The 19,492-nt window shown below is 45.6% G+C and overlaps 1 protein-coding gene across 2 annotated transcripts in view; it reads left to right on the forward strand.

Moving 5' to 3' along the window:
• Window positions 1–7,200: 7,200 nt before the first annotated feature.
• Wasf2 (WASP family member 2) overlaps window positions 7,201–19,492 on the forward strand; it is a 77,176-nt gene continuing 64,884 nt past the window's right edge. Inside the window, exon 1 of one of the 2 annotated variants that reach the window (XM_070037526.1) lies at window positions 7,201–7,377. The gene's annotated coding sequence lies outside the window, so the exon portion shown is untranslated. Of the gene's footprint in view, window positions 7,378–9,819; window positions 10,735–19,492 lie in introns of those variants that run through there. The other variant, XM_070037527.1, reaches the window with a different exon arrangement.

Raw genomic sequence — 19,492 nt, forward strand, 5'->3', positions numbered from 1 at the left:
GGGGAGGGAGTGTCCATCATGGGGTTTGAACTCTGGGCCTGGGCACTGTCCCTCAGCTCTTCAGCTCAAGGCTACTGCTCTACCACGTGAGCCACAGTGCCACTTCTGGTTTCCTGGTGGTTAATTGGAGCTAAGAGTCTCATGAATTTTCCTGATGGGGCTGGCTTTGAACCCTGATCCTCTGATCTTATCCTCCTGAGTTGCTAGAATTTAGAATTATAGGCGTGAGTTACAGTACCTGTATATATACTATTTATCTACTTATAGATATATAATATTATATATATATATATATATATATATATATATATATATATATTTGTTGGTTGTAGGCTTGGACTTTGGGCCTCAGCTCTTCAGCTCAAGGCAAGTGCTCTACCACTTGAGCCACAGTGTCACTTCTGATTTTCTGGTGCTTAATTGGAGATAAGGGTCTCACAGCCTGTGCTGGCTGGCTTTGAACCTTGATCCTCAGATCTCAGCCTCCTGAGTAGCTAGGATGATAGGCTTGAGTAACTGACGCCCAGCTCTGGCAAATATTTTTTATTTATTTATTTTCCTGTTGGTCATGGGGCTTGAACTCAGGGCCTAGGCACTGTCGCTGAGCTTTTTTTTTTTTTCCAGTCGTGGGCCTGAACTCTGGGCCTGGGCACTGTCCCTCAGCTCTTCAGCTCAAGGCTAGCGCTCTACCACTTGAGCCACAGCGCCACTTCCGGCTTTTTTCTTTTTGCTTATGTGGTGCTGAGGAATCAAACCCAGGGCCTCAAGCATGCAAGGCAAGCACTCTACCACTGAGCCACCTTCCCAGCCCCTCCCTGAGCTTTTTTGCTCAAGGTAAGTACTCTATCACTTTGAGCCACAGTGCCACTATTTTTTTTTTTTTTTTTGGTCCGGTCGTGGGGCCTGAACTCTGGGCCTGGGCGCTGTCCCTCAGCTCTTCAGCTCAAGGCTAGCCCTCTACCACTTGAGCCACAGCGCCACTTCCAGCTTTTTTCTTTTTGCTTATGTGGTGCTGAGGAATCGAACCCAGGACCTCAGGCATGCAGGGCAAGTGCTCTACCACTGAGCCACCTTCCCAGCCCCCACTATTTTTTTTTTTAATTTTTGAGATAAAATTTTGCTCTGTACCCCCAGACTAGCCTTGAAATGGTGATTCTCCTGCTTCAGCCTCTCAAGTTATGGTATTACAGGCATGCAGGACCATCTCCTGCTTCCTACAGTATGTAAGAGGCAAATCTAGGAGTGGATCTGTTTGTCTCTTTTTCCACAGGTGGCAATCTTGCCTGCGGGATGGATAGACTGCTCTCCCAAAGGGCTCAGCATCTTGTGTGCATGCTAGGCAAATGCCTTCCCTCCAAGCTACATTGGCAGCCCTTCAGCATCTCCATAGCAACAAGGACAGGAACTTCGATGTGAACTTTATTATTTATTTATTTATTTTGGCAGTACTGATGTTTGAACTCAGGGTCTCAAACTTGCTAGGCAAGTACTCTATGGACTATACTTTAGAGTTTGCAGGCTTTATTGCTTGTGATTCTCAGCCTTTGTAGGTAGGGTGTGTGTGTATATGTGTGTATGAGTGTGTGTGTGTGTGTGTGTGTGTGTGTGTATGTGTGTGTGTGTGTGTGTGTGTGTATACTGGTACTAGGGCTTGAACTGAGGCACTATCCCTTAGCTTTTTCACTTAAACCTGGTACTCTGCCACTGAGCCAAAGCTCCACTTCAGGCTTCTTTCTGGTTCACTGGAGATACAGACTTTCTTGCCTAAGTTGGATTTGAACTGCAATCTTCAGATCTCAGCTCCCTGAGTCGCTAGGATTACAAGTGTGAGCCATCCAGTAACCTACTTTGTAGGTTGTCTAGATAAGAAAACGGAGGCTCAGAAATGTGTGGCTTGGCCATAATTACAGAGCCATTATATGGGGAAACTGGGAGTTAGACCAAGTTTTGGGACTCTTCTTTTTTTTGCTGGTCTTGGGGCTTGAACTCAGGGCTTGGGGACATCCCTGAACTCTTTCACTCAAGGCTCATCCTCTACCACTTTAAGCCATAGCACCACTTCCAGCTCTTTTTGTTTATGTGGTACTTAGGAATCGAACCCAGGGCTTCATGTATGCTAGGCAAGCACTCTACCACTAACCTACATTCCCAGCTCCTCTGGGGAGTCTCTTAATGTTTTTTCTGCCTCCCCTTGTGGAGGAGGAGGGGCTGTTTGCTGCTTTTTTCAGGGAATAGGGAAGAATTATTTTATTTTTTTGTCGGTCTTGGGGATTGAACTCTGGGCCTGGGCACTGTCCCTCAGCTTTCCAGCTCAAGGCTAGCACTCTACCTCTTGAGCCACAGTGTCACTTCTGGTTTTCTAGTGGTTAATTGGAGATAAGAGTCTCCCGGATGGGGCTGGGAAGGTGGCTCAGTGGTAGAGTGCTTGCCTTGCATGCATGAGGCCCTGGGTTCGATTCCTCAGCACCACATAAGCAAAAAGACGGAAGTGGTGCTGTGGCTCAAGTGGTAGAGTGCTAGCCTTGAGCTGAAGAGCTGAGGGACAGCGTCCAGGCCCAGAGTTCAGGCCCCACGACTGGACCCCCCCCCCAAAAAAAAAAAAAGAGTCTCCCAGACATTCCTGCCCAGGCTGACTTTGAACCGTGATCCTCAGATCTCAGCCTCCTGAGTAGCTAGGATTACAGGCGTGAGCCACCAGCGCCCGGCTCCAAGCAAGAAGGTTTCTGAGAGTCTTTTTTTTTTGCCAGTCATGGTGCCTGAACTCTGGGCCTGGGCACTGTCCCTTAGCTCTTCAGCTCAAGGCTAGTGCTCTACCACTTGAGCCACAGTACCACTTCTAGCTTTTTCTGCTTATGTGGTGCTGAGGAATCGAACCCAGGGCCTTATGCATGCAAGGCAAGCACTCTACCACTGAGCCACCTTCCCAGCCCCAAGAGTATGTTTCTTTTTGGACAGTATCACCCCTTCCCTCTCTCTCGGGAATTACTTCTTTTTTTTTTGGTCAGTTGTGGGCCTGAACTCTGGTCCTGGGCACTGTCCCTCAGCTCTTCAGATCAAGGCTAGCACTCTACCACTTTAGCCACAGCACCCCTTCCGGCTTTTCCTGCTTATGTGGTGCTGAGGAATCGAACCCAGGGCCTCATGCATGCAAGGCAAGCACTCTACCACTGAGCCACCTTCCCAGCCCCGGGAATTACTTCTTTACAAGTAGTAGGAAAGGAACAAAACAGGTTGTCTTCGCACCATGTGTGCTCCAGTTACTGAATACTAGTTCAGCCCTCTAAGTGACAGCTTTTACTCCTTGGGTAGAAGAGGCTGGGCCTGGGACACTGGAACCCTAGGTTCCCTCTGTGGATGGGGTTAGATTCCATCTAGCATTCCCTAGTGGCTGCCCTTGGGCCTGTCAGTCTCTCTGAGCTTCTTTGAGTTCATTAGTAAAATAATAATAAGGATCCTGTGATTGGACAGTCTTTGAAGCCCCAGTCTTAATTTCTTGTGTAGGTGAAAATTGCTGTTATTGTATAATGGTTATTATTAGACAACATCCAACAGCTGCTTATTATGTGCCAATCATTGTGTTAAGTACTTCACGTTTACTGTCTCTTGAATTTTTTCCCTTTTGATGCTGGTTCTGGGGCTTGAACTCAGGGCCTGTGCATACTTCCTGAGCTTAGGACTCTACCACTTGAGTCACAGCTCTGCTTTGGCTTTTATTTTGTGTGTGTGTGTGTGGTTAATTTTTTTTTTTTTGGTCGGTTGTGGGGTCTGAACTATGGGCCTGGGCGCTGTCCCTCAGCTCTTCAGCTCAAGGCTAGCGCCTTACCAACTGAGCTACAGCGCCACTTTCAGCTTTTTCTGCTTATGTGGTGCTGAGGAATTGAACCCAGGGCCTCATGCATGCAAGGCAAGCACTCTACCACTGAGCCACCATCCTAGCCCTGAGTGGTTAATTTGAAGATAAGAGTCTCAGGGACTTTCCTGCCTGGGCTGGCTTCAAACCACCATCCTTAGTTCTCAGTCACCTTTGTAACCAGGATAACAGTGTGAGCCACCATCATTGGCTTCATTTAATCGTTTCTGTGTATATGCTGGTCTTGGGTCTTGAACTCAGGGCCTGGGCACTGTCCCTGAGTTGCTTTGCCCAGGGCTAGCCCTATACTACTTTTGCCACAGCTCACTTCTGGCAGGCAAGAGTCTCCAATCTGCACTGGCTTTGAACCTCGATCCTTAACATCCTTAAATGTCAGTTTCCTGAGCAGCTAAGACGACCCACTGGCACTAGTATTCGGCTCTTTTGGATAAACCCTTATTCCCTAATTCACCAACTCACTGTAGATATTTATTACCTGCTCAGGGAAACTTTTTTTTTTTTTTTGTCATGGGGCCTTAACTCAGGCCCTGGGCACTGTCCACTGTCTGGGAACTCTTTTGCTCAAGGCTAGTGCTTTACCATTTGAGCCACAGTGCCACTTCCAGTTTTCTGGTGGTTAATTAGATAAGAGTCTCCTGGACTTTCCTGCCCAGGCTGGCTTTGAACCATGATCCTCAGATCTCAGCCTCCTGAGTAGATAGGATTATAGGTGTGAGCCACCAGCATCCTGCTCACTTCTGGTTTTTCTGTGGTTAGTTGGATATGAATCATGGGGACTTTTCTGCCCCGACTGGTTTCAAACCATGATCCTCAGTTCTCAGCCTCCTGAGTGGTTAGGATTACAGGCATTAGCCACTGGTACCTGGCGGGAAGCTTCCTTTGACCCTACCAATACCTTGGCATTCACTTTCATAAACACATTGCCCTTTGCCTTTTTGTTCCTTATCAAAGTTTCTAGCTGTTTGGATTTGTCTGATCACTTGTTTAATCACCTCTTTCTCTCTCTCTCTCTCCCTCTCCCTCTCTCTCTCTTTTGCCAGACTTCAAGCTCCATGAGGATCTGAGACTGGTTCACCATTGTCACTTTTCTGCACTGCACATTTAATACCATCTCTTGCTGAGTGAATGAATCTATAAAGGAGGGAAATACGTGACACTTCACATATGACTCATTTATTCCACAAGTAACTCACCTATCCTTACAACTACCCCTTGCCTCCATTTTGGAGAAGAGGGAAGGCTCAGAGGGCTTTTGGATTTGATTTCAGGTCCGTCTGACCTCAAAAGTCACCGCCTGTAGCACTGGTGCCTCCCAGTACTCAACAGTCACAGGCAGTCATTGGTGATCAGACCATGTGTCCCATGAAGCCCGGAGGATACCAACCCATTTGTCCCTGGGGCCCAAAAGCACTGCTCACATGGGTCATGTGGAAGTCTCTGGCCTTCTGAAAGGCCACAACTCCTCCCACTTCCTTTTTGGTCTCATTTCTTTCCACAGAGGGAAAAGGAGGAGGAAATATAACCAAGGCATCCCTTTTGGGGAAAACAATCCTGGGGTGAATAGATCCCTATTCTGAGGGCTGGACAGGCCTGGATTTAAGTTGGGGCATGAGGCCTCCCTGTGGAGGACTCGGTGATGTCCTTATATAGAAGTCTGCTTAGAAAGCGATCCACCTGTGTTCTCTTACTCAGCTGGGACTTGCAAGGTCGGAGAAAATTGGACACACCACAGGTTCACTTTCTATAGCCATGGTGGTGATTAACAGTAGTAGTGGCGGTGATAAATCTGTGTCTACGTCTATGGTAACCAGAGTGGGGAGATTGGCCTGGTACCCCTAAGACTGTCCTTGGCTTATGAAGGGAATAGGTGGCCAGGGAAGATTTTTCTCAGGTGATGCTATGCCTGGGGGAGGGGGAGCAACATAGAAACAGAAGCTAAATGATGCAAATGATTCAGGTATTTATTTTTTTTCCTTGTGCCAGTCCTGGAGCTTGAACTCAGGTCTTGGGCACTGCCCTTGAGGTTTTATGCTCAAGGCTAACCCTCTACCATTTGAGCCACAGCTTCTCTTCTGGCTTTTTTGGTTGCTCATTGGAGATAGTCTCACCAACTTTTCTGCCCTGGCTGACCTTGAACTACTATCCTTACATCTCAGCTTCCTGAGTAGCTAGGATTACAGATATGAGCTACTGGTGCCTAGCAATGATACAGGTTTGAGCCCCAAGGTTGTTCCTAATTTCCTGGGTGACCCTGGGAAAACTATGCAAGGTATGTCACAGGGACTCCGTTTTTTGTTGGTCGTGGGGCTAGAACTCTGAGCGCTCTACCACTTGAGCCACAGCGCCACTTCCGGTTTTCTGAGAGTCTCAAGGACTTTCCTGCCCGGGCTGGCTTTGAACCTCGATCCTCAGATCTCAGCCTCCTGAGGAGCTAGGATTTCAGGCGTGAGCCACCGGCGCCCGGCGACTCTTTTTTTTTTTTTTTTTCCTTTTCTTTTGCAAGATTAGGAAAATATCTTCTGGCTTCAGAGTTGCTCTAGAGCATGCGATTGTGAATCTGCAGGTAACGCTGTTGCTGTCCCTCCGTTTTCACGATCAGCAGGCCTGCAGCAGGACGCCGAGGCCGAGGCCTGAACCCGGCGGATGAAGCCTGCACCTACCGCATCTATTCGGTAAATGGGAAAACTGAGACTCAGGTAAGTTCAGGGAGTTGTGTGAGGTGACAGAGTACGGTGGTGGCGGCTGAACGAGGGCTCAGCTCACCTGAGAGGGGCCTCCTTGAAAGAGCTACGGGTCGCGGGAGCAGAGCTCAGCCGGCGACCGATCTCCCAGGGGCGGGACCGGCTCCGCGGGCGGGCCGTGACTCACTCTTCCCACCGGACTTTCGGCCCCGCCTGGGACTGGGCGCGGAGGGACAAACTACCTTCATTCACCTCGGGGGGTGTCCACACAAAGTTCACCAGCTTAGGCCCCCCTCCCTTTAACCAAAAAGACAGGCCATTTGAACTCTCATCAACATTATTCGTCTTTCCGCACACTTTGGGCGACGGTTTACGCTTTTTTCCGTAGGATTTTCGCACTCTGAGTTTATGGGAAGATTTACCTTCATCTCTACCTCCCCTTGCACTTGGTCTGCTCCTTGCTGTTTACTCCCATTGCGGAAGTCGCTCGGGTGGAGTTCCCGGGACAGTACCTTGAGTACGTCTTTTGCGTACAGAGTTAACTGGCATTCCATCGCGGCCAATGGAATGGCCAGCAGCCTAGGGCGGGTGAGACAGAGAGCCAATCAGAGCTCTTGGCGGGGTGTGGCTGCGTCCTGGGGCGGGGAATCACGTAATGGCGGACACAGGCCCGGCAGGCGCGGCTGGGGGCGTAGCGCGCTGAGAAGTGGAGGGGGGGGTCCGGCTGTGAGGTAGCCCGCGAGGCGGTCGGCGGGAGCCGACCGGGTGCGGAGGCTGGGCAGCCGCCAGCCCTTCCTGTGGCTGAGGGCGACTGCGCGAGGCCAGGTGAGCAACAAGTCCCCTTGGGCGGGTCCCGGCCGCGGCCGGGCCGCCCCTCCGGACGGAGCGGGGTCGAAGGGGGAGTGGGCGCCGCGCCTCCCGCGGGGGACCCGCGGCGGCCCGCGAGCCGTCCCTCGGGGAGGGGGTGACCCGGAGCCCCCCGCCCCCCTTGGAAACTTGGAGGGTCCCGCGAGTGTGTGAGGCTGCGGAAGAGCGGCGAGCAGCCCCGGCCCTGCCACCACCCGGCGGCCGTAGGGTCGTGGGCCAGTCACTTCCCCTCTTCGGGCCTCAGTGTTCCGCGAAGAGTTGGTGGACAGAAGTACATGAATCGGGGTCCCAAGTGTTTCCTGAACTCCCGGACAAGTTCTTCCCCAGGCTGAGAGGACCCTGAAGGGCCCTCACCCTGCTGAGTTGGAGGGAGGCCCGCGTGCCCGGGGGTGGGCTGCAGAACAAGGGGGGGGTCGGCTTGAAATCGCCGGGTGCTAGCTACCCAGGTCTTGATGGGGTGGAGGTGGGGAAGCTTTATGCAGTTGCACCTAGATTGAGGGAGGTGAGGAAGAGATGCTTGGAGCCTCTGGGGGGCTGAGATTGGGATTTGGGACCAGAAGTGAGGAGGAAGATGAAGAAGATGGGTTGCAAACTATGTGCCACAAACCTGGTTAGGCATACGTTCTTGTTTAATTTTTTACAGCCTCCCCCCCCCCCCCTTGAGAAGTTGCACTTAAGGAAACTAAGTTCCAGAGAAGTTTAGTAACTTACTCAGAGCCACACAGCAAAGTGCAGGCCAACGTGTGTTGTTTCCTCTAAAAGTTACTGGGCAGGGGTAAGTTACTGCCCACCTAAAGATAGGGAAGTTTTACTACAGTGAGAGAGACAGAGGGACAGAGACTTTGACTTGACTTCTGGCGTGGTGACTGGCTGGTTCTTGATCTCCTGATTATTAATTAATGATTAATTATCAGCCCATCCCTTTTGTTCATACTGTGAGTTGGAAAGAACCATTCTAGGTTTAAAATTCTCTCAGAGTCATTTTAAAGTGCCATAACTTCAGAGAATTCAGTATGTATCCTGTTTAGGTGTCCTGGTGGGAAAAGTTCACAGCTCTTAGGGTATAGACTTGACTTTTAATTCAGGGTGATGCCAGCCTAGTTTTTTTTTCCTTAGGAAGCCTTAGGAAGGCTAAGAGGTATTGAGATAGAGAGATTCACCATTTGTTAGTTCAAGTTTCTTTGGATCCCTTGGGTGTAAAAGTTCAGTAGCCTGCCTGTGATTAAGCTTAGTATTTTTTGTTGTTGTTGTTCTTCATTGTCAGACTTTACTGTATGTAGTATTGGAATTTGAACTCAGGGCCTCATGCTTACTAGACCAGGAACTTCTACTTCCATCATCTTGTCTGACTTGGTTGATGATCTCCTCAAGACTGTGAACTTGGGGTACGAAGTAGTTGGGTACAGTAAATTTGCAGCCCTTAATATCTTCCAAAACCCAGAATTTTGGGTTAATCAAAATGTTTAGGCCTGGGTATTGTTCTCATATGTCAATGCCGGGGAAGAAAATTGGAAGAGGAAGTTGCAGAGAAAGAGGGCGGTTCTTAGCAGTGGAGCCAATATGTATTTTCTTTGTTTGACATTCTAAATCGAGAACAGCCTCAGCTAGAGGAGGAAGGAAGGAAAGAACTGTGTAACTCCTCTTCCTGTTCAAAGATCTTTAAGAGCTGACCCTGTCCATGTGAGAGGCTCTGCTCTCGCAGAGAAAGTCAACTGTAATTTGTTGGGTGTTTCAGAAATTGTCTAGAATGAGGTAATTTTAAACCCATAGGGTTTTTTTTTTTAAGTCAACATTTACTGAATAAATTACTTATTACTGATGATTCATTTCCTCAGCATATTTACTAGTTCGGTTTTGAGCTGTGTTTTTTCTATGATTAAATCAGTGGACATCAACCTAAGAGGAATTGACTTAGCTATTGGGGGATATGTGTTACCATCACTTGAAAAATATAATGGTGTTTTGACACTTATTTATTTTTATATTTATATTTTTTTCTTTTGAGACAGTCTTTCTATGTAGCTCAGTCTGGCCTGCAGGTGCAGGTCTCCTGCTTCAGCCTCCTGAGTGCTGGGATTACAGGTGTATACTACCATGTCCTGTTTTGACATTCATTAAAAGTTCTTAATGCTTTGTTTTCTACAAATGTGTGTGGAGACTCAGAATTCATTCCATGTGAAGGTCTACATTAATTGTGAGTATCATATTAGTTTTAATTAGTTAATATACAAATCGACAGTATGTAATTCAGAATCCTTCATGCCAAAAAAGGTACTTAGTGCCAGAGAATTTTTTTTTTCTGTTCAGGGATTTGAACTCAGTGCTTCATGTATGCTAGGCAGGCACTCTACCACTTGAGTCACATCTCCAGTCCCCAGATAATGTTTTTGAATTTAGAACTTTGAGAATGATAGAAAAGAAGTATGGATATGTACTATATATATGTAAAACACTAGAAATGTGGGCTGGGAATGTGGCTTAGTGGTAGAGCGCTTGCTTAGCATGCATGAAGCCCTGGGTTCTATTCCACAGTACCACATAAAGTGGAAAAAGTGGAAGTGGTGCTATGGCTCAAGTGGTAGAGTGCTACCCTTGAGCAAAAGAAGCGCAAGGACAGTGCCCAGGCCCAGGCCTGGCAAAAAATAAATAAGTAAATTAAAAAATAAAAATAAAACACCAGAAATGTTTAGATCCTTATGTTGTAAAAGAAGCTCAGGACAGTGTCCAGGCCCTGACTGGCAAAAACAAAACTTATAGCAAGAATAATAAGGAAAAATACTGAGCAATAGGGTAAAATATTATATAACCAAGTTAATGCCAAACTCCTAAAAATAGTATATGTAGAAGAGGTTTGTGGTTTTGATTTTTATCATGTAAAGATCTTAACATGCCAGGCGCTGGTGGCTCATGCCTGTAATCTTAGCTACTCAGGAGGTGAGATCTGAGGATTGCGGTTCAAAGCCAGCCCAGGCAGGAAAGTCCATGAGACTCTTATTTCCAATAAACCACTAGAAAACTAGTGGAAGTGGGGCTGTGGCTCAAGTGGTAGAGCGCTCGCCTTGAGTTGAAGAGCACAGGGAAGTGCCCAAGCACAGAGTTCAAGCCCCACAACCGACCAAAAAAAAAAAAAAAAAGATCTTAACATTACCTCAGTACTGCTAAAATAAAAAAAAATCTTACTCTAATTAAAACATCTGACTTCTTTTTTTTCCTTGAGGCAGGGTAGGGGTGGCAGATCTGTAGCAAGTAGAAAATCCAGGCTGTCTTTGAACATAAGATCCTGTTGTCTCATCCTCCAGAGGGCTAGTGTTACAGGTATGCATCACCATGCTGGGCTTGCTGATGTGCATTTTATCTTAAGTGTCAAATTTGTCTCTAAATACTGTCACTGGCTTGATATATTAAAATGACCTCTCTACCTTTTTTTCCCTTCTTACTTTCTTCCTTTTCTGTGGTGCTCATGGCCTTCTATGTGTATGCTATTTCTGAGCTACGTCAGGAGCTCTGCCTACCTCTCTTCTACTTTTTTTTTTTGTTGGTTGTGAGGCTTAAACTCTGGGCCTGGGCGCTGTCCCTCAGCTCTTCAGCTCAAGGCTAGTGCTCTACCACTTGAGTCACAGTGCCGCTTCCGGCTTTTTTCTGCTTATGTGGTACTGAGGAATTGAACCCAGGGCCTCATGCATGCAAGGCAAGCGCTCTACCACTGAGCCACCTTCCCAGCCCCAGCTCTTCAGCTTTTGAGCCACAATACCACTTCTGGTTTTCTGGTGGTTAATTGGAGATAAGAATTTCATAGACTTTCCTGCCCAGGCTGGCTTTGAACCTTGATCCTTAGATCTCAGCCTCTTGAGTAGCTAGGGTTACAAGTGTGAGCCACCAGCGTCCGGCTTGCTCAACATTTTTTTTTTTTAATTTTTTTGGTCTGTCATGGGGCCTGAACTTGGCATGGGTGCTGTCCCTCAGCATTTCAGCTCAAGGCTAGCGCTCTACCACTTGAGCCACAGTGTCACTTCTGGCTTTTTCTGCTTATGTGGTGCTGAAGAATTGAACCCAGGGCCTCATGCATGCAAGGTAAGCACTCTGCCACTAAGCCACCTTCCTAGCCCATTGTTCAACATTTTTTTGAGGGGCTGGAAGTATGACTTAAGTGATTGAGTACCAGCCCTGAATTCAAACCACAGTATCACTGGGGGAAAAAAAAATTTTTTTTCTTAATCAAGGGGCTTGAGCTCTGGACTCGGACGTTGTCCCTCAGCTCTTCAGCTCAAGGCGAGCACTCTACCGCTTGAGCCACAGCCACACTTCCAGGTTTCTACTAGCTTATTGGAGATAGGAATCTCATGGACTTTCATGCCTGGGCCGGCTTTGAACCGTGATCCTCAGATCTCAGCCTCCTGAGTAGCTAGCATTACAGGCGTGAGCCACTGGCGCCTGGCTAATTTTTAAAAATTCATTTGCTACTGGTATTGACATGAATTGAGTTAGAGTAGAATAGGACTCAGATTTATTTTTTCATACACTTAAGATAGCTTTCCACGACATTTGTAGGTTTTTTTTTCTTTCTTTTTTTTTTTTTTTTTAACTCCCCCATGAGGCTTGAATTCAGGACCTGAGCGCTGAACCTGAGCTTCTTGTGTCTTTCATGTTCAAAGCTCTACCACTTGAGCCACAGAGCCACTTCTGGCTTTTTCTGATTATGTGGTGCTGAGGAATCGAATCCAGGGCCTCATGCATGCAAAGCAAGCACTCTACTACTGAGCCACCTTCCCAGCCCAGCTTTCAAAGACATTTGTATCCATCATTTACTAGCTATCCTGCCAACATCGCTGTTCCCACTTTGTGACAAGGCAGGATTGGATGCAGTCTGTGTGGACAACTGAAACTATTCAGGAGGCAGGCTCCATCTTAACCAGATACTTGAGGCATGGTGGTACACTCTGTAATCCCTGGTATTCTGGAGGCTTAGGTAGGATGATCAAAGTCTGAGTTTGGCCCTGGGCATAAAGCATAAGACTCTTATCTAAAAAAGAAGCAGCTTTGGAGCATTAGTTACATATCAGTGACATTCTGAAGACTCAATCAGATTACAACTCTCCATTTCTTCCTCTGGCAGCAGTAGTACACAATGATGCATCTACCTCATCCAAAACTTCAAGAATTCTACTGGTGTCCCCTCAAAGCTCTTGTTGACTAAAGAACTGAATGCTTTTTGTTTGGGAAGAGGATTTTAGTCTGTAAATAAGGTGCTTCCTGCTTGTCCTTCAGAGTTGGTCTAAGAAGTCATCTATTCCTTGATGCTATCCCTGGGAAAAGTGGATTGATTCTCTTGTGTTTTCTCCTTTGTGAAAGCATTTATCAGAGTCAAAACTGGTATCAGACAAGTTAGAAAACTCTCTACTGGGCTATGATCATGCTACATAAGAACAGGACTTAGACTGTTCTTTTTTCTTCTTTTTTTGTCAGTCATAGAGCTTGAACTCTGGGCTTGGTCGCTGTCCCTGTGCTCTTCAGCTCAAGGAGAGTGCTCTACCACTTGAGCCACAGTGCCACTTCCAGTTTTCTACTGATTAATTGGAGATAAGAGTCTCACGGACTTTCCTGCCAGAGCTAGCTTTGAACCGAGATCCTCAGATCTCAGCCTCCTGATTAGCTAGGATTACAGGTGTGAGCCACTGGCGCCTGGCCAGACTGTTCTTTCTTTTTGATGATAGTGGTTACTGAATCCAACACCTCACCTGTGCTAGGTAATGCTCTACATTCAGCAGTACACTCAGCCCCTATGTCCTGTGTTTTTCTGCTTATTTTATTTTTTACTAGCATACATTAGATGCTCAATGAGGGGGGCTCATTGTGACATTTTTGCACACGTATGTTGTATCCCTATCAACTTCACTCCCTCTACCACCCATCTTTATCCTTCTCCTCTACCTACTTAAAGTAGTTTCAGTGGATTTCATTGTTCTAATTTTCATACATGGGAACAAAACTGCTTTGATCATAGCCATAATCATTCACCTTCTTCTTTTGCATTCTTCCCTCCTGCTACTGGCCAACCCCCAATAAAGCCTACTTTGTTGCCTGTTGTTCTTTTTTTTTTTTTTGTCAGTAATAGGACTTGAACTCAGGGCCTGGGCACTGTCTAAGCTTTTTTGTTCAAAGCTAGTGTTCTACCACTTTGAGCCACAGCTCCATTTCCAATTTTCTAGTGGTTAATTAGAGATAAGAGTCTTTCCTTCTGGGGCTGACTTTGAACCATGATCCTCAAAACTTAGCCTCCTGAGTAGCTGGATTACAGGTGTGAGCCGCCATTGCCTTGCTGCTGGTGCTCTGTGTGTGTGTGTGTGTGTGTGTGTGTGTGTGTTAATTGCATGAAAGGTTTTCACCATGGTATTTAAGATATTCATATATTATATTTTTCTCAGAATATCCCTCTCTATTGCTTTATCTCCTTTCCCTTTCATTAGTCAACAGCTTTCATTAAGGTGCCTTATGCACTCTTTATGCATAGTTTTAATATTTTTTGAAATTTTATTAGTGTGTATTAATCATTTCCATACATTTATATAATGTATTTTGATCATCTATACCACCTCTATATATTGTTAATTTTTGTATGATCAGTGTACAACACACAGTAAGCTAAATAAATGTATATATGCTTACAACGTTTAAATCATGACCTCTGGATTTATCCTGCCCTTTTTTCCCCCCTTGATACAGGGTCTCATTATGTAGCCATGTTGGTTTCTATCTCTCACTTCTCCTTCCTCAGTCTCCTGACTGCTGAGGGTATGGAACACACCACGTCCAGCTTCTAATTAAATTTTTTTTTTTGGTTGGTCATGGGGCTTGGACTCTGTGCCTAGGCGCTGTCCCTGCGCTCTTCAGCTCAAGGTGAGGGCTCTACCTCTTGAGCCACAGTGCCACTTCCGGTTTTCTAGTGGTTTATTGGAGATCAGAATCTCACAGACTTTTTGCCCAGGCTGGCTTTGAACCGTGATCCTCAAATCTCAGCTTCCTAAGTAGTTAGGATTACAGGCGTGAGCCACTGGCGCCCAGCTTCTAATTAATTTTTACGAGTTCTTCTTTCTCTTCTGTTTCACAGTTAGACCAGATAATTAAAGAACATTCTGTTTGCTACCCACTAGATGCCTGTATGACATCTAAAAATTTCTCCAGATATTGTCACACATACTCTGGCAGGCAGAATTGCCCCCTGTTGAGAATTAACTGAATTAACTGGTAGTGATGGTGGTGTGTAGATGTCCTTGGATGTGTGTTCTCCCTTTCTTTCTTCTTTGTGGTTAGTTTCCTGTTCCTGACTTTGGGCAAGAAAGGAAAATGAGGGAAATCAGGAAATGACAACTTTAAAGTAGCCCCATCATTTTTATTCTGCTCAGTTTAAATATATTAGAGCAGAACTGATAGCTGAATTATTTATGCAAATCTATGTAAATTCAATTTCTATCACTGATTAAGATTAGATGGAGTAAAACTTACTAGCATATTACTACTTTGAAGGAAAGACTTTCTCAGATAAGCTCATAGCTGAAAAGTTTATTTTTTTTGTTTCTTTTGTGTTGGTCCTGGGGCTTGAACTCAGAGCTGGGGTGCTGTCTCTGTGTTCTTTTGCTCAAGGCTAATACTCTACCACTTGAGCTACAGCTAGCTCCATTTCAGGCTTTTCAGTGGTTAATTGTATAAAAGAGTTTCACTGACTGTTCCTGCCTCCACTGGCTTCGAAATGGATCCTTAGATCTCGCTTCCTGAATAGTTAGGATTTCATGTGTGAACCACTGGTAACCAGTAAGCATATATTTTTTTTAAAGCTGAATGGTCTTTTTTTTTTTTTTTTGTCGGTTGAGGAGCTTGAACTCTAGGCCTGGGCGTGCACTGTCCCTCAGCTCTTCAGCTCAAGGCTAGTGCTCTACCACTTGAGCCACAACACCACTTCTGGCTTTTTCTGCTTATGTGGTGCTGAGGAATGGAACCCAGGGTCTCATGCATGCATGGCAAGCACTCTACCACTGAGCCACCTTCCCAGCCCTCCTGGTCTTATTTTTATTTATTTGTTTATTTTTGTCAATTGTGGGGCTTGAATTCAGGGCCTGCAGGTGCTGTCACTGAGCTCTTTTGCTCAAGACTAATGCTCTATCTCTTTGAGCCACAGCATCACTACTGTTTGTGTTGGTTGTGGGGCTTGAACTCCCGGCCTGGGCGGCCTGGGCAGCTTGGGCACTGTCACTCAGCTCTTCAGTTCAAGGCTAGCGCTCTACCACTTGAGCCTCCTGAGTAGCTAGGATTACAGATGTGAGCCACCAACGCCTGGCTCACTTCTGATTTTTTTTTTTTTTTTTTTGTTGGTTGTGGGGATTGAACTTTGGGTCTGGGTGCTGTCCCTCAGCTCTTCAGTTCAAGGCTAGTGCTCTACCACTTGAGCCAACAGTGCTACTTCCGGTTTTCTGAGTGGCTTATTGGAGATAAAAGTCTCATGGACTTTCCTGCCCAGGCTGGCTTTGAACCGTGATCCTCAGATCTCAGCCTCCTGAGTAGCCAAGATTATGGGTGTGAGCCACTGGCCATCACTTTGGCAGATTTATTATTATTATTTTTAAATTTTTTTTGTCAGACTTGAACTCTGAGTCTGGGTGCTGTTCCTCAGCTCTTCAGCTCAAGTTGAGCACTGTACCTCTTGAACCACAGTACCACTTCTAGTTTTCTGGTGCTTAATTGGAGATAAGAGTCTCATGGGGACTTTTCTACTTGGGCTGGCTTTGAATTGTGATCCTTAGAGCTCAGCCTCCTGAGTAGCTAGGATTATAGGGGTGAGCTACTGGCACCTGACTAGCTGAATAGTCAAGATTGTAGTCTTTACCTGGGCGCTAGTGGCTCACGTGTATAATCCTAGCTACTCAGGAGGCTGAGATCTGAGGATCACAGTTCAAAGCCAGCGTTCAACCCTATGACTTACTTACCAAAAAAAAAAAAAGACGGTAGTCTTCAGTTTCTTGGGCATTCATAAAATAAGTAGTAGTGACATTTGGGAACTTTACTCCCTTTTTTTTTTTTTGGTGCTAGTCCTGGGTCTTGAACTCAGGTCCTGGATGCTGTCTCCAAGCTCATTTGCTCAAGGTAGAGCTCTACCATTTGAGCCTCAGGTCTACTTCTGGCTTCTTTGGTGGTTAATTGGAGGTCAGAGTCTCACAGACTTTCTTACCTGAAACTGACCCACAAATTGCAGCCCTCAGAATAACTAGGATTACAGGTGTGAGCCACCATACTGGGCTTGGGAAATTTTACTCTCTTTTGGCCAGCCCTTTACAATATAGCATTATAATCATTCATGTCTTAGTCACCATTAAGATTTTCAAAGTTGAATGAATTTTTTTTTCCTGTTTCATTTGAAGTCATGAATGGTTCTCTGGAGAATTCAAATGTATAGTTATGAATAGTATCTCAGAATAGTTACCATTTATGCAAATGAAACACACTTCTTAACTTAGAAACCAAACAGAATTGAATTAGAAAAAAGAATAGAAACAGGATTGTTGAATGCTTTCAGAAGAAATAAAGTTCAGATATAGAAGTGTCATAGAAAAAATTGCTTTTGCTATAATTTCCAGAGTATTAAAAATAAGCAGATTGATGCTGGGCTTGGTGATACACATCTGTAATCTAGCATTAAGGAGACTGGAGTAGGATGATGAGTTCTGGTTGACGCTGAGCTACAGAAGGAATTCAGGACAGCCCGAGCAATGTCGGAAGTCCCTGTCTTAAAAAAGCAACAATGAAAAACAGTATAAGATTGATAGGTGAAGCTATTTAACCATACTTTTGCTATTTCTTTTTAAGCTCTAATTTTTGGTAAAACATGGAGAAATATGAGCTAAAATATATTCTTGTAAGATTAATTTCAGTTGAATAAAATAACATCCTTTTGTTTTTGAGATAGGGGTTTTGGTGTTTGCTTTTTTTTTCTCCCCCTTGTTAGTCTGAACTCTGATTTTCATATTTCAACTTTATTGTACCTGGGATGATACGCATACACCACCATGCCCATCTTTTTTTTCTGTGGAGATAGGGTCTTGCAAACGTTTTCTACCCTGTCTGGAACTACTGTCTTCCTGCATATTAGTATCCCCACACCTGCCTAGGATGACAGTGATGTGTCACCGCACCTAGTTGTTCAGATGGGATCTTGTGACCTTTTGCCTGGGATGCCTCAAACTACGATTCTCCCGATTTTAACCTCCTAAGTAGCTATAATAAGTGTGAGTCACTGCAGCCGGCACAAAAATAAGTATCTTTTAGGATATAGATTCTCTTAGTGGCTGCTGGTGGCTCATGCCTGTATTCCTACCTACTCAGAAGGCTGAGATCTGATGATCACGGTTGGAAGCTGGAAAGTCAGCCTGGGCAGAAAAGCCTTTGAGACTCTTCAGTTCACCAGGAAAAAGCTGGAAGTGTTGCTGTGGCTTAAGAGTTAAGAGCACTAAAAAAAAAAAAAAAAAAAAAAAAAAAGAGTTAAGAGCACTAGCCTTGAGCAAAATAGCTCATTGCCTAGGCCCTGAGTTCAGTCCCCAGGATTAGCACACACAGATACAAAAGCTAAGAGCAGGGCTGGGAAGGTGGCTCAGTGGTAGAGCGCTTGCCTTGCATGCCTGAGGCCCTGGGTTCGATTCCTCAGCACCACATAAGCAAAAAGATAAAAGCTGGAAGTGGCGCTGGGGCTCAAGTGGTAGAGTGCTAGCCTTGAGCTGAAGAGCTGAGGGACAGCGCCCAGGCCCAGAGTTCAGGCCCCATGACTGGACCCCAAAAAAAAAAAAAAAAAGCCAAGAGCATACAGGCCGATTTTAAGTCCTAGTATTGTATTGGTACCCTCCCTCCTCAAAAAAAAAAAAAAAAAAATCTCTTTCCCAAAAGAGAAGCTATGGTTTGTTTCAGTACTAGCTTGTGAGTATTGAGTTGAAACTTTTTCTCCCCGATTATGCCATGGTTCTAGTTGAGCCTAAAAACAAAAAAACAAACAAAATCCCAACTCTGTCTCAGAGCAGGTCTTGGGAAATTCTTTAACCCTGCAGAAGGTCTTAGGTCATGCTATTGTTATTTACAACTGGAAACTATATTTCCTAATACCAAAGGCATCTGAGGATTTATGAGCAGTAGACTAATTTTGTACATCTCAAGTTGTGTTTTTTTTTTTCTTTTGTGGGGCTTGAACTCTGGGCCTGAGTGCTGTCCTTCAGCTCAAGACTAGTGCTCTACCACTTGATAAGAGTCTCGTGGTCTTTCCTGCCCAGGCTGGCTCTGAACTGCGATCCTCAGATCTCAGCCTCTTGAGTAGATGTGAGCCACTGGTTCCCCAGCCTGTGAGACTCTTATCTCCAATAAATCACTCAAGAAATTGGAAGTGGTGCTGTGGCTCAAGTGGTAGAGCTCTAGCCTTGAGCAGAAGAGCTGAGGGATAGCGCCCAGGCCCAGAGTTCAAGCCCCAGCACTAGGGGAAAAAAAAAAAAGGTCTCACAGACTTTTCTGCCCAGGCTGGCTTTGAACCGCAATCTTTAGATCTCAGCTTTCTGAGTAGCTAGGATTACAGGCAAGAGTCACCAGCGCTTGGCTTAGAATCTTTTTTACTATCTTTTTTTTTGTTGTTGTCTTGGGGCTTGAACTTGGCACATAGGCTCTATTCCTGAGCATTTTTTGCTCAAGGTCAGTGCTCTAGCACTTTGAGCCACAGTTTCATTTCTGGGTTTTAGATGGTTAATTGGAGATAAGGGTCCTGTGGATTTTTCCTTCTCTGGCTGGCTTCAAACTCTATCCTCAGTTCTCAGCCTCCTGAGTAGCTAGGATTATAGGCTTGTGCCACCAGGGCCTGGCCTGACATTAGATGTGCATGTATTATGTTTTGCTCAGAATAACTCCTCTATCCCTCCTTTATTTTTCTTTCCTGATCCTGGGGCTTGAACTTAGGGCCTGGACACTGTCCTCGACTTTGGTGCTCAAAGCCCCATGTGAGGCACAGCTTCACTTCTGGGTTTTTTGGTTAATTGGATATTAGAGTCTTATGGACTTT

Source organism: Dipodomys merriami, unplaced genomic scaffold (genome assembly GCF_024711535.1).
Source record: "Dipodomys merriami isolate MVZ:Mamm:240054 unplaced genomic scaffold, mDipMer1.0.p SCAF_28, whole genome shotgun sequence".
Classification (NCBI taxonomy): Eukaryota; Metazoa; Chordata; class Mammalia; order Rodentia; family Heteromyidae; genus Dipodomys; species Dipodomys merriami.